The sequence below is a fragment of the Aethalodelphis obliquidens genome, unplaced genomic scaffold (genome assembly GCF_003676395.1).
Source record: "Aethalodelphis obliquidens isolate GAN/ISIS:26980383/991018 unplaced genomic scaffold, ASM367639v1 scaffold51, whole genome shotgun sequence".
Taxonomy (NCBI): domain Eukaryota; kingdom Metazoa; phylum Chordata; class Mammalia; order Artiodactyla; family Delphinidae; genus Aethalodelphis; species Aethalodelphis obliquidens.
The window spans coordinates 12,932,299-12,942,200 of record NW_020837995.1 but is presented as its reverse complement, the minus strand read 5'-3'; the positions used below and the strand labels follow the sequence as shown (position 1 = coordinate 12,942,200).

At 41.4% G+C, this 9,902-nt stretch overlaps 1 long non-coding RNA gene across 1 annotated transcript; it reads right to left on the bottom strand.

Annotated features, from left to right (window-relative positions):
- Positions 1-8,833: 8,833 nt before the first annotated feature.
- Positions 8,834-9,175, bottom strand: LOC113608130 (uncharacterized). Its single transcript, XR_003428219.1, has 2 exons — positions 9,137-9,175; positions 8,834-8,967 (listed from the first exon to the last, which is right to left on the bottom strand). It is a non-coding gene; the product is annotated as an uncharacterized LOC113608130 (long non-coding RNA).
- Positions 9,176-9,902: the final 727 nt, after the last annotated feature.

Sequence of the window (9,902 nt, the reverse complement as noted above, 5' to 3'; positions counted from 1 at the left end):
ATCCAAAAACCGAGGTGGTGAACTTTGGGAGCACCTGTAGACTTGGGGTTTGCTTTCTGCGTCTAATTTGTTTCTAGTTTTATGTTTACCTTAGTTTAGTATTTAGAGCTTATTGTCATTGGTAGATTTGTTTATTGATTTGGCAGCTCTCATCCTTTATATATATATATATATATATATATATATACACACACGCATATATTTTTTTCCTTTTTCTCTTTTTGAGTGTGTATGTGTATGCTTCTTTGTATGATTCTGTTTGTATAGGTTTGCTTTTACCATTTGTCCTAGGGTTGTGTCTGTCTGTTTGTTTTTAATTATAGTTTTTAGCACTAATCATTGGTGGATTTGTAAACTGGTTTGGTTGCTCTCTCCTTTTTTACTTTTTTATTTTAATAATTTTTTTATTATTTACTTTAATAACAAGTTTTCTTTCTTTCTTTTTTTCTTTTCTCCCTTTTCTTCTGAGCTGGGTGGCTGACAGGGTCTTGGTGCTCTAGCTGGGTGGGTGTCTGGCCTGAGCCTCTGAGGTGGGAGAGCCCAGTGCAGGACATTGGTCCACCAGAGACCTCCCGGCCCCATGTAATATCAATCAGTGAGAGCTCTCCCAGATATCCCCATCTCAAGGCTAAGACCCAGCTCCACTCAACGATTAGCAAGCTCCACTGCTGGACACCCCATGCCAAACAACTAGCAAAACGTGAACACAACCCCACCCATTATCACAAAGGCTGCCTAGAATCATAAGTTCACAGACACCCCAAAACACCACTGGACGCAGTCCTGCCCACAAGAAAGACAAGATCCACACTCATCCATTACAACACAGGCACCAGTCCCCCTCCACAGGAAGCCTACACAACCCACTGAACCAACCTTACCCACTGGGGGCAGACACCAAAAACAACGGGAATTAAGAACATGCAGTCTGTGAAAAGGAGACCTCAAACACAGTAAGTTAAGCAAAATGAGAAGACAAAGAAATACACAGCAGATGAAGGAGCAAGGAAGAAACCCACCAGACCAAACAAATTAAGAGGAAATAGGCAGTCTACCTGAAAAAGAATTCAGAGTGATGATAGTAAAGATACCCAAAATCTTAAAAATAGAATGGAGAAAATACAAGAAACATTTAAAAAAGGACCTAGAAGAACTAAAGAGCAAACAAACAATGATCACAGCACAGTAAATAAAATTTTAAATTCTCTAGAAGGAATCAATGGCAAAATAACGGAGGCAGAAGGACAGATAAGTGACCTGGAAGATAAAATAGTGATAATACATACCACAGAGCAGAAGAGAAAAAATAATGAAAAGATTTAGGACAGTCTCAAATTTCTGGGACAACATTAAACGCACCAACATTCGAATTACAGGGGTCCCAGAAAAAGAAGAGTAAAAGAAAGGGACTGAGAAAATATTTGAAGATATTATAGTTGAAAACTTCCCTAACATGGGAAAGGAAATCGTCAATCAAGTCTAGGAAGCACAGAGAGTCCCATACAGGGTAAATCCAAGGAGAAACAGGCCAAGATATATATTAATAAAACTATCAAAAATTAAATACAAAGAAAAAATATTGAAAGCAGCAAGGAAAAAATCAACAAATAACATACAAGGGAATCCCCATAAGGTTAAAAGCTGATCTTTCAGCAGAAACTCTGCAAGCTAGAAGGGACTGGCAGGACATATTGAAAGTGATGAAAGGGAAAAACATACAGCCGAAATTACTCTACCCAGCAAGGATCTCATTCAGATTTGGAGAATTAAAACCTTTACAGACAAGCAAAAGCTAAGAGAATTTAGCACCACCAAACCAGTTTTACAACAAATGCTAAAGGAACTTCTCTAAGTGGGAAACACAAGAGAAGGAAAAGACCTACAATAACAAACCCAAACAATTAAGAAAATGGTAATAGGAACATACATATCAATAATTACCTTAAATGTAAATGGAGTAAATGTTCCAACTAAAAGACATAGACTGGCTGAATGGATACTTAAACACCCATATATATGCTGTCTACAAGAGACTCACTTCAAACCTAGGGACACATACAGAGTGAAAGTGAGGGGATGCAAAAAGATATTCCATGCATATGGAAATCAAAAGAAAGCTGGAGTAGCCATTCTTATACCAGACAAAACAGACTTTAAAATAAAGACTATTACAAGAGATAAAGAAGGACACTACATAATGATCAAGGGATTAATCCAAGAAAAAGTTATAACGATTATAAACATATATGCAACCAACATAGGAGCACCTCAATACATAAAGCAACTGCCAGCAGTAATAAAACAGGAAATCAACAGTAACACAATAAGAGTGAGGGACTGTAACACCCCACTTTCAGCAGTGGACAGGTCATCCAAAATGAAAATAATGAAACACAAGGTATAAATGACACATTAAACAAGATGGACTTAACTGATATTAATAGGACATTCCATCCAAAATCAGAATACACATTCTTCTCAAGTGCTCATGGAACATACTCAAGGATAGATCATATCTTGGGTCACAAATCAAGCCTTGGTAAATGTAACAAAACTGAAATCGTACCAAGTATCTTTTCCGACCACAACGCTATAAGACCAGATATCAATTACAAGAAAAAAACTGTAAAAATACAAAACATATGGAGGTTAAACAATACACTACAAAATAACCAAGAGATCACTGAAGAAATCAAAGAGGAAATAAAAAAATACCTAGAAACAAATGACAATGAAAACACGATGACCTAAAACCTATGGGATGCAACAAAAGCAGTTCTAAGAGAGAAGTTTATAGCAATACAATCCTACCTCAAGAAACAAGAAACATCTCAAATAAATAACCTAAACTTACACCCAAAGCAATAAGAGAAAGAAGAACAAAAACACCCCAAGGTTAGCAGAAGGAAAGAAATCATAAAGATCAGATGAGAAATAAATGAAAAAGAAATGAAGGAAATCATAGCAAAGATCAATAAAACTAAAAGCTGGTTCTTTGAGAATATAAACAAAATTGATAAACCATTAGCCAGACTCATTAAGAAAAAATGGGAAAAGACTCAAATCAACAGAATTAGAAATGAAAAAGGAGAAGTAACAAATGACACTGCAGCAGTATAAAGGAACATGAGAGATTACTACAAGCAACTCTAAGCCAATAAACTGGACAACCTGGAAGAAATGGACAAACTCTTAAAAAGCACCACCTTCTGAGACTGAACCAGGAAGAAGTAGAAAATATAAACTGACAAATCACAAGCACTGAAATTGAAACTGTGATTAAAAATCTTCCAACAACAAAAGCCCAGGACCAGATGACTTCACAGGCGAATTCTATCAAACATTTAGAGAAGAGCTAACATCTATCCTTCTCAAACTCTTCCAAAATATAGCAGAAGGAGAAACACTCCCAAACTCATTCTACGAGGCCACCATCACCCTGACAGTAAAAGCAGACAAAGATGTCACAAAAAAAGAAAACTACAGGCCAATATCACTGATGAATATAGATGTAACAATACTTAACAAAATACTAGCCAACAGAATCCAGCAGCACGTTAAAAGGATCATACACCATGATCAAGTGGGGTTTATCCCAGGAATGCAAGGATTCTTCAATATACACAAATCAATGTGATACACCATATTAACAAATTGAAGAATGAGACCATAAGATCATCTCAATAGATGCAGAAAAATCTTTCAACGAAATTCAGCAATCATTTATGATAAAAACCCTCCAGAAAGTAGGCATAGAGAGAACTTACCTCAACATAATAAAGGCCATATATGACAAACTCACAGCCAACATCATTCTCAATGGTGAAAAATTGAAACCATTTCCACTAAGATCAGGAACAAGACAAGGTTGCCCACACTCACCACTATTACTCAACATAATTTTGGAAGTTTTAGCCACAGCAATCAGAGAAGAAAGAGAAATAAAAGGAATCCAAATCAGAAAAGAACAAGTAAAGCTGTCACTGTTTGCAGATGACATGATACTATACATAGAGAATCCTAAAGATGCTACCAATAAACTACTAGAGCTAATCAATGAATCTGGTAATGTAGCAGGATACAAAATTAATGCACAACAATCTCTTGCATTCCTATACACTAATGATGAAAAATCTGAAAGAGAAATGAAGGAAACACTCCCATTTACCACTGCAACAAAAAGAATAAAATACCAAGGAATAAACCTACCTAAGGAGACAAAAGCCCTGTATGCAGAAAACTATAAGACTCATTAAAGAAATTAAAGATGATACAAACAGATGGAGTGATATACCATGTGCTTGGATTGGAAGAATCAACATTGTCAAAATGACTATACTACCCAAGCAATCTACAGATTGAATGCAATCCCTATCAAACTACCAAAGGCATTTTTCACAGAACTAGAACAAAAAATTTCACAACTTGTATGGAAACACAAAAGACCCCGAATAGCCAGAGTAATCTTAAGAAAAGCAGAGCTGGAGGCATCAGTCTCCCGGACTTCAGACTATACAAAGCTACAGTAATCAAGACAGTATGGTACTGGCACAAAAACAGAAATAGACATCAATACAACAGGATAGAAAGCCCAGAGATAAACCCATGCACATATGGTCACCTTATTTTTGATAAAGGAGGCAAGAATATACAATGGAGAAAAGACAGCCTCTTCAATAAGCGGTGCTGGGAAAACTGGACAGCTACATGTAAAAGAATGAATTAGAACACTCCCTAACACCATACACAAAAACAAACTCAAAATGGAGTAAAGACCTAAATGTAAGGCCAGACACTATAAAACTCTTAGAGGAAAACATATGCAGAACACTCTGTGACATAAATCAAAGCAAGATCCTTTTTGACCCACCTCCTAGAGAAATGGAAATAAAAACAAATAAATGGGACCTAATGAAACTTAAAAGCTTCTGCACAGCAAAGGAAACCATAAGATGAAAAAACCCTCAGAATCGGAGAAAATATTTGCAAATGAAGCAACTGACAAAGGATTAATCTCCAAAATTTACAAGCAGCTCATGCAGCTCAATATCAAAAAACAAACAACCCAATCCAAAAATGGGCAGAAGACCTAAATAGACATTTCTCCAATGAAGATATACAGATTGCCCACAAACACATGAAAGAATGCTCAACATCATTAATCATTAGAGAAATGCAAATCAAAACTACAATGAGAGCTTCCCTGGTGGCACCGTGGTTGAGAGTCCACCTGCCGATGCAGGGGACATGGGTTCGTGCCCCGGTCCAGGAAGATCCCACATGCCGTGGAGCAGCTAGGCCCGTGAGCCATGGCTGCTGAGCCTGTGCATCCGGAGCCTGTGCTCCACAACGGGAGAGGCCACAACAGTGAGAGGCCCGCATAACCCCCCCACCAAAAAAAATACTACAATGAGATATCATCTCACACCAGTCAGAATGGCCATCATCAAAAAATCTAGAAACAATAAATGCTGGAGAGGGTGTGGAGAAAAGGGAACACTCTTGCACTGTTGGTGGGAATGTAAATTGATACAGCCACTATGGAGAACAGTACGGAGGTTCCTTAAAAAACTACAAATAGAACTACCATACGACACAGCAATCCCACTCCTGGGCATATACCCTGAGAAAACCATAATTCAAAAAGAGTCATGTACCAATGTGTTCATTGTAGCTCTATTTACAATAACCAGGACATGGAAGCAACCTAAGTGTCCATCAACAGATGAATGGATAAAGAAGATGCGGCACATATACACAATGGAATATTAATCAGCCATAAAAAGAAATGAAATTGAGTTATTTGTAGTGAGGTGGATCGACCTAGAGTCTGTCATACAGAGTGAAGTATGTCAGAAAGAGAAAAACAAATACCGTATGCTAACACATATATATGGAATCTAAGGGAAAAAAAAAGTCATGAAGAACCTAGGGGTAATACGGGAATAAAGACACAGACCTACTAGAGCATGGACTTGAGGATATGGGGAGGGGGAAGGGTAGGCTGTGACAAAGTGAGAGAGTGGCATGGACATATATACACTACCAAACGTAAAATAGATAGCTAGTGGGAAGCAGCCGCATAGCACAGGGAGATCAGCTGGGTGGTTTGTGACCACCTAGAGGGGTGGGATAGGGACGGTGCGAGGGAGGGAGACGCAAGAGGGAAGAGATATGGGAACATATGTATATGTATAACTGATTCACTTTGTTATAAAGCAGAAACTAACACACCATTGTAAAGCAATTATACTCCAATAAAGATGTTAAAAAAAAAAAGCCTTAAAAAAAAGTCTACAAACAATAAATGCTGGAAAGCATGTGGTGAAAAAGGAACCCTCTTGCACTGTTGGTGGGAATGTCAATTGATACACCCACTATGGAGAACAGTATGGTGGTTCCTTACAAAACTATAAATAGAACTACCATACAACCCAGCAATCCCACTCCTGGGCATATACCCTGAGAAAACCATAATTCAAAAAGAGGCATGTACCACAATGTTCATTGCAGCACTGTTTACAATAGCCAGGACATGGAAGCAACCTAAGTGTCCATTGACAGATGAATAGATAAAGAAGATGTGGCAAATATATACAATGGAATATTACTTAGCCATGAAAAGAAACAAAATTGAGTTATTTGTAGTGAAGTGGATGGACCTAGTGTCTGTCGTACAGAGTGATGTAAGTCAGAAAAAGAAAATCAAATACTGTATGCTAACACATATATATGGAATCTAAAACAAAAGCGTTCTGAAGAACCTAGGGGCAGGACAGGAATAAAGACGCAGATGTAGAGAATGGACTTGAGGACATAGGGAGGGGGAAGTGTAAGCTGGAACAAAATGAGAGAGTGGCATGGACATATATACACTACCAAATGTAAAGTAGCTAGTAGGAAGCTCTGTGCTTTGTGTCCTCCTAGAGGGGTGGGAGAGGGAGCGTGGGAGGGAGATGCAAGAGGGAGGAGATAGGGGAATATATGTATACATATAGCTGGTTCACTTTGTGATACAGCAGAAACTAACACACCATTGTAAAGCAATTATACTGCAATAAAGATGTTAAAGAAAAAAATTAAACATCCTTTAAGAGCCAGAAATTTTTCCTTCTAAAACATCAACTCTACTTTGAATAACAAGACAATCTGAAACCCCTATTTCATGTCCTCCTGAGTGGTTATTAGCATAGAAATTGTGTGCTGCCTCTAGTATGCATGTATTTTTCACTTTTAAATTTAATTTCTTTAAAATGAAATCAGGTATCCTGAAATTAACTCAAGTTCTGTAGTCAGACTTGCACTCAAATTCTGTGATTGACTCAGTCCAGTTCCTTCAGAAAGCAGAACTGGGGAAAAGACTAAAGTTCTGACTTCTTATATGGGGTGTGCAGATGAAGAAGAAAGGAATGAAAAAACCTGTGATGTGATACATTACCAAGCTGGCTGCTACACACGACAAGTTGTGAAAAGAAAAAGTGTGTTAAGCAGGAAGTGTGTTCCCTTGGCACGTAGGGCTTCTCTTGAAGAGTTACAAAGGAAACAAAAATTAGAGTAGTCCACTGAGGGTGAGGGGAAAGGGTGGGGATTAAGATCATCTTCCTCCCTTCCCTCATCCCCATTGGTCAGTCCTTATCCCATGTGGACTTAATCACCCTGCATTTCCACATTAGGTCATCTGACTCCAGCAGACACTCAGGAGGCCAGATCCCATGCCCCAAAGTGTGTGTTTCATCTTACATTCGTTTTCTATTGCTGCATATCACATTACCACAGCTTAGCCTCTTAAAACACAATTAGGTTTATCTTACAGTTTCTGTGGTTTGTCTGCCCAGGGTGTACATAAGGCTGAAATTAAGGTGTCAGACAGCTGCATCCATACCTCAAGGACAGACAAGGGAAAGATCTACTTCCATGCTCCACTGGCTTGTTGACAGAGTTCATTTCTTTGCCATGTAACTGAGGTCTCTCTTCTTGCTAGCTGTTAGTGGGGGACCAATTCAGTTCCCGGCGGCCTCTCCTGGAACTTTGCTGAGTTGCCCTCCTCACAGCTTGGCAGTCCGTTCCCTCAAGCCTGCAGAAGGATCTCTGATGCCCTATCTTCTCTTAAACATCAAGCCCACACAGAGTAATTTCCCTTTTGATTAATTCCAAAAAAATCAGTGGATGAATAACTTAATCATGGGAATCATACCCCATCATAGTCACAGGTTCTTCCCACACTCAAAAGGAGGGTACTACACAGGGCATGTAAATAAGGGACAGAATCTTAGAATTCTGCCTGCCACAACCCAATTCTAAAAGTGAGAGGTTAACCAGGTGTTGCCAGGGCATGAAACGAGAGAAAAGAGGAAGTCAGGGGACATGAAAACATAAAAGTTTTGTCTCAATACATTGACCCTGGTCAATTTTCTCTTGTATTTTCTCCATGTGAAAAATTGGGAAAATGAAGCTAAAAACTTATATCATTTCGTGGAAGTATTAATGTTAGAGTGCCTATTAGTTATCATTTTTTCCTATTTCCTCAGTGTCAGACACTCAGCTATGCACTCCACACGCATTCATATTTTACTTCCTATTTTTTGTTTTTGTGAGGACTACTTGATTGTTTTATTCATAATGAATCTCACTTTCTACTAGACTATGCTAAGTGGCATCTCTATAAAGTCAGTCTTTACTGAGAACTTCATGGATAACTTCATTAAAAAGTTCATGTTGACTTACTTCACTCTGTATGACAGGCTCTAGGTCCATCCACCTCGCTACAAATAGCTCAATTTCGTTTCTTTTTATGGCTGAGTAATAGTCCATTGCATATACGTGCCACATCTTCTTTAACCATTCATCTGTCGACGGACACTTAGGTTGCTTCTATGTCCTGGCAACTGTAAAGAGTGCTGCGATGCAACATTGTGGTGGGAAGCTGCTGCATAGCACAGGGAGGTCAGCCCGGTGCTTTGCGACCACCTAGAGGGGTGGGATAAGGAGGGTGGGAGGGAGACGCAAGAGGGAGGGGCCATGGGGATAAATGCATGCATATAGCTGACTCACTCCGCTATACAGCAGAAACCAACACACCAGTGTTAAGCATCACACTACAATAAAGATGTTAAAAAAAAAAGGTCATGCTGTTCACCATCGTGTTTAACTTTAAAGTGTAACAACACCCGTCTATTTACGAGTAGGCAATCCTGAAATCTGGGTCCACTTCATCCATCCATTTACTCCCCAACATCGTCGGCTGCAGTCCCACCGACGGCCGCCAGGGCGGCCTCCCCGTTCGCCTCCTACGTGGAACCTCGGGACCCGCACAGCCCGTGACGTGCGCCCGGGACATAGGTGTAGACGGCGAACAAAAGCCGAGTCCTGCCGCCCAGGTGGCTCCTTGGTCGCAACTCGCCCGGCCCGACCGGGCCCAGCCCGGCCGGCACCTGCGTTCCCTCCCGCCACGGGGACGGGCCGTCCGCCTCGGGGCCAACGAGGGCAGAGGCCCAGGGGCTGGGACGCGGCGGCGCCGCCGGGGACGGCCCAGCCCTTCCGACAGGCGGGCGCCCGGCTCGGGGACCCGCAGCCGCCTCCATCTTGGCCAGCGGAGGCGGGAGCGGCGTCTGGCCCGGGCCTGTCGCGCCAGCCGGGGCCAGGTGCGGAGCCGGCAGCGGGAGCCGTCCCGGCGGCCGGGCGGCGGGGCCCAGCCCGGGCTTCCCGGGACGAGTCAGAGTTGCCCCCAGTTCCCCCCGCGGCCCCGACAAGATGGAGGACGTAGTCTACTCCCGCAGCCATGACGGGAGCGAGGGACGCCTCCCCACGGGGCTGAGGCGAGGGGAAGCGCTTCCAGCCTTCGGAGCGCGCGGGCCCCCCTGCCGCCGGCCTCCCGGCCCCCGGCTCCCGCCCGCGTCGCCGTA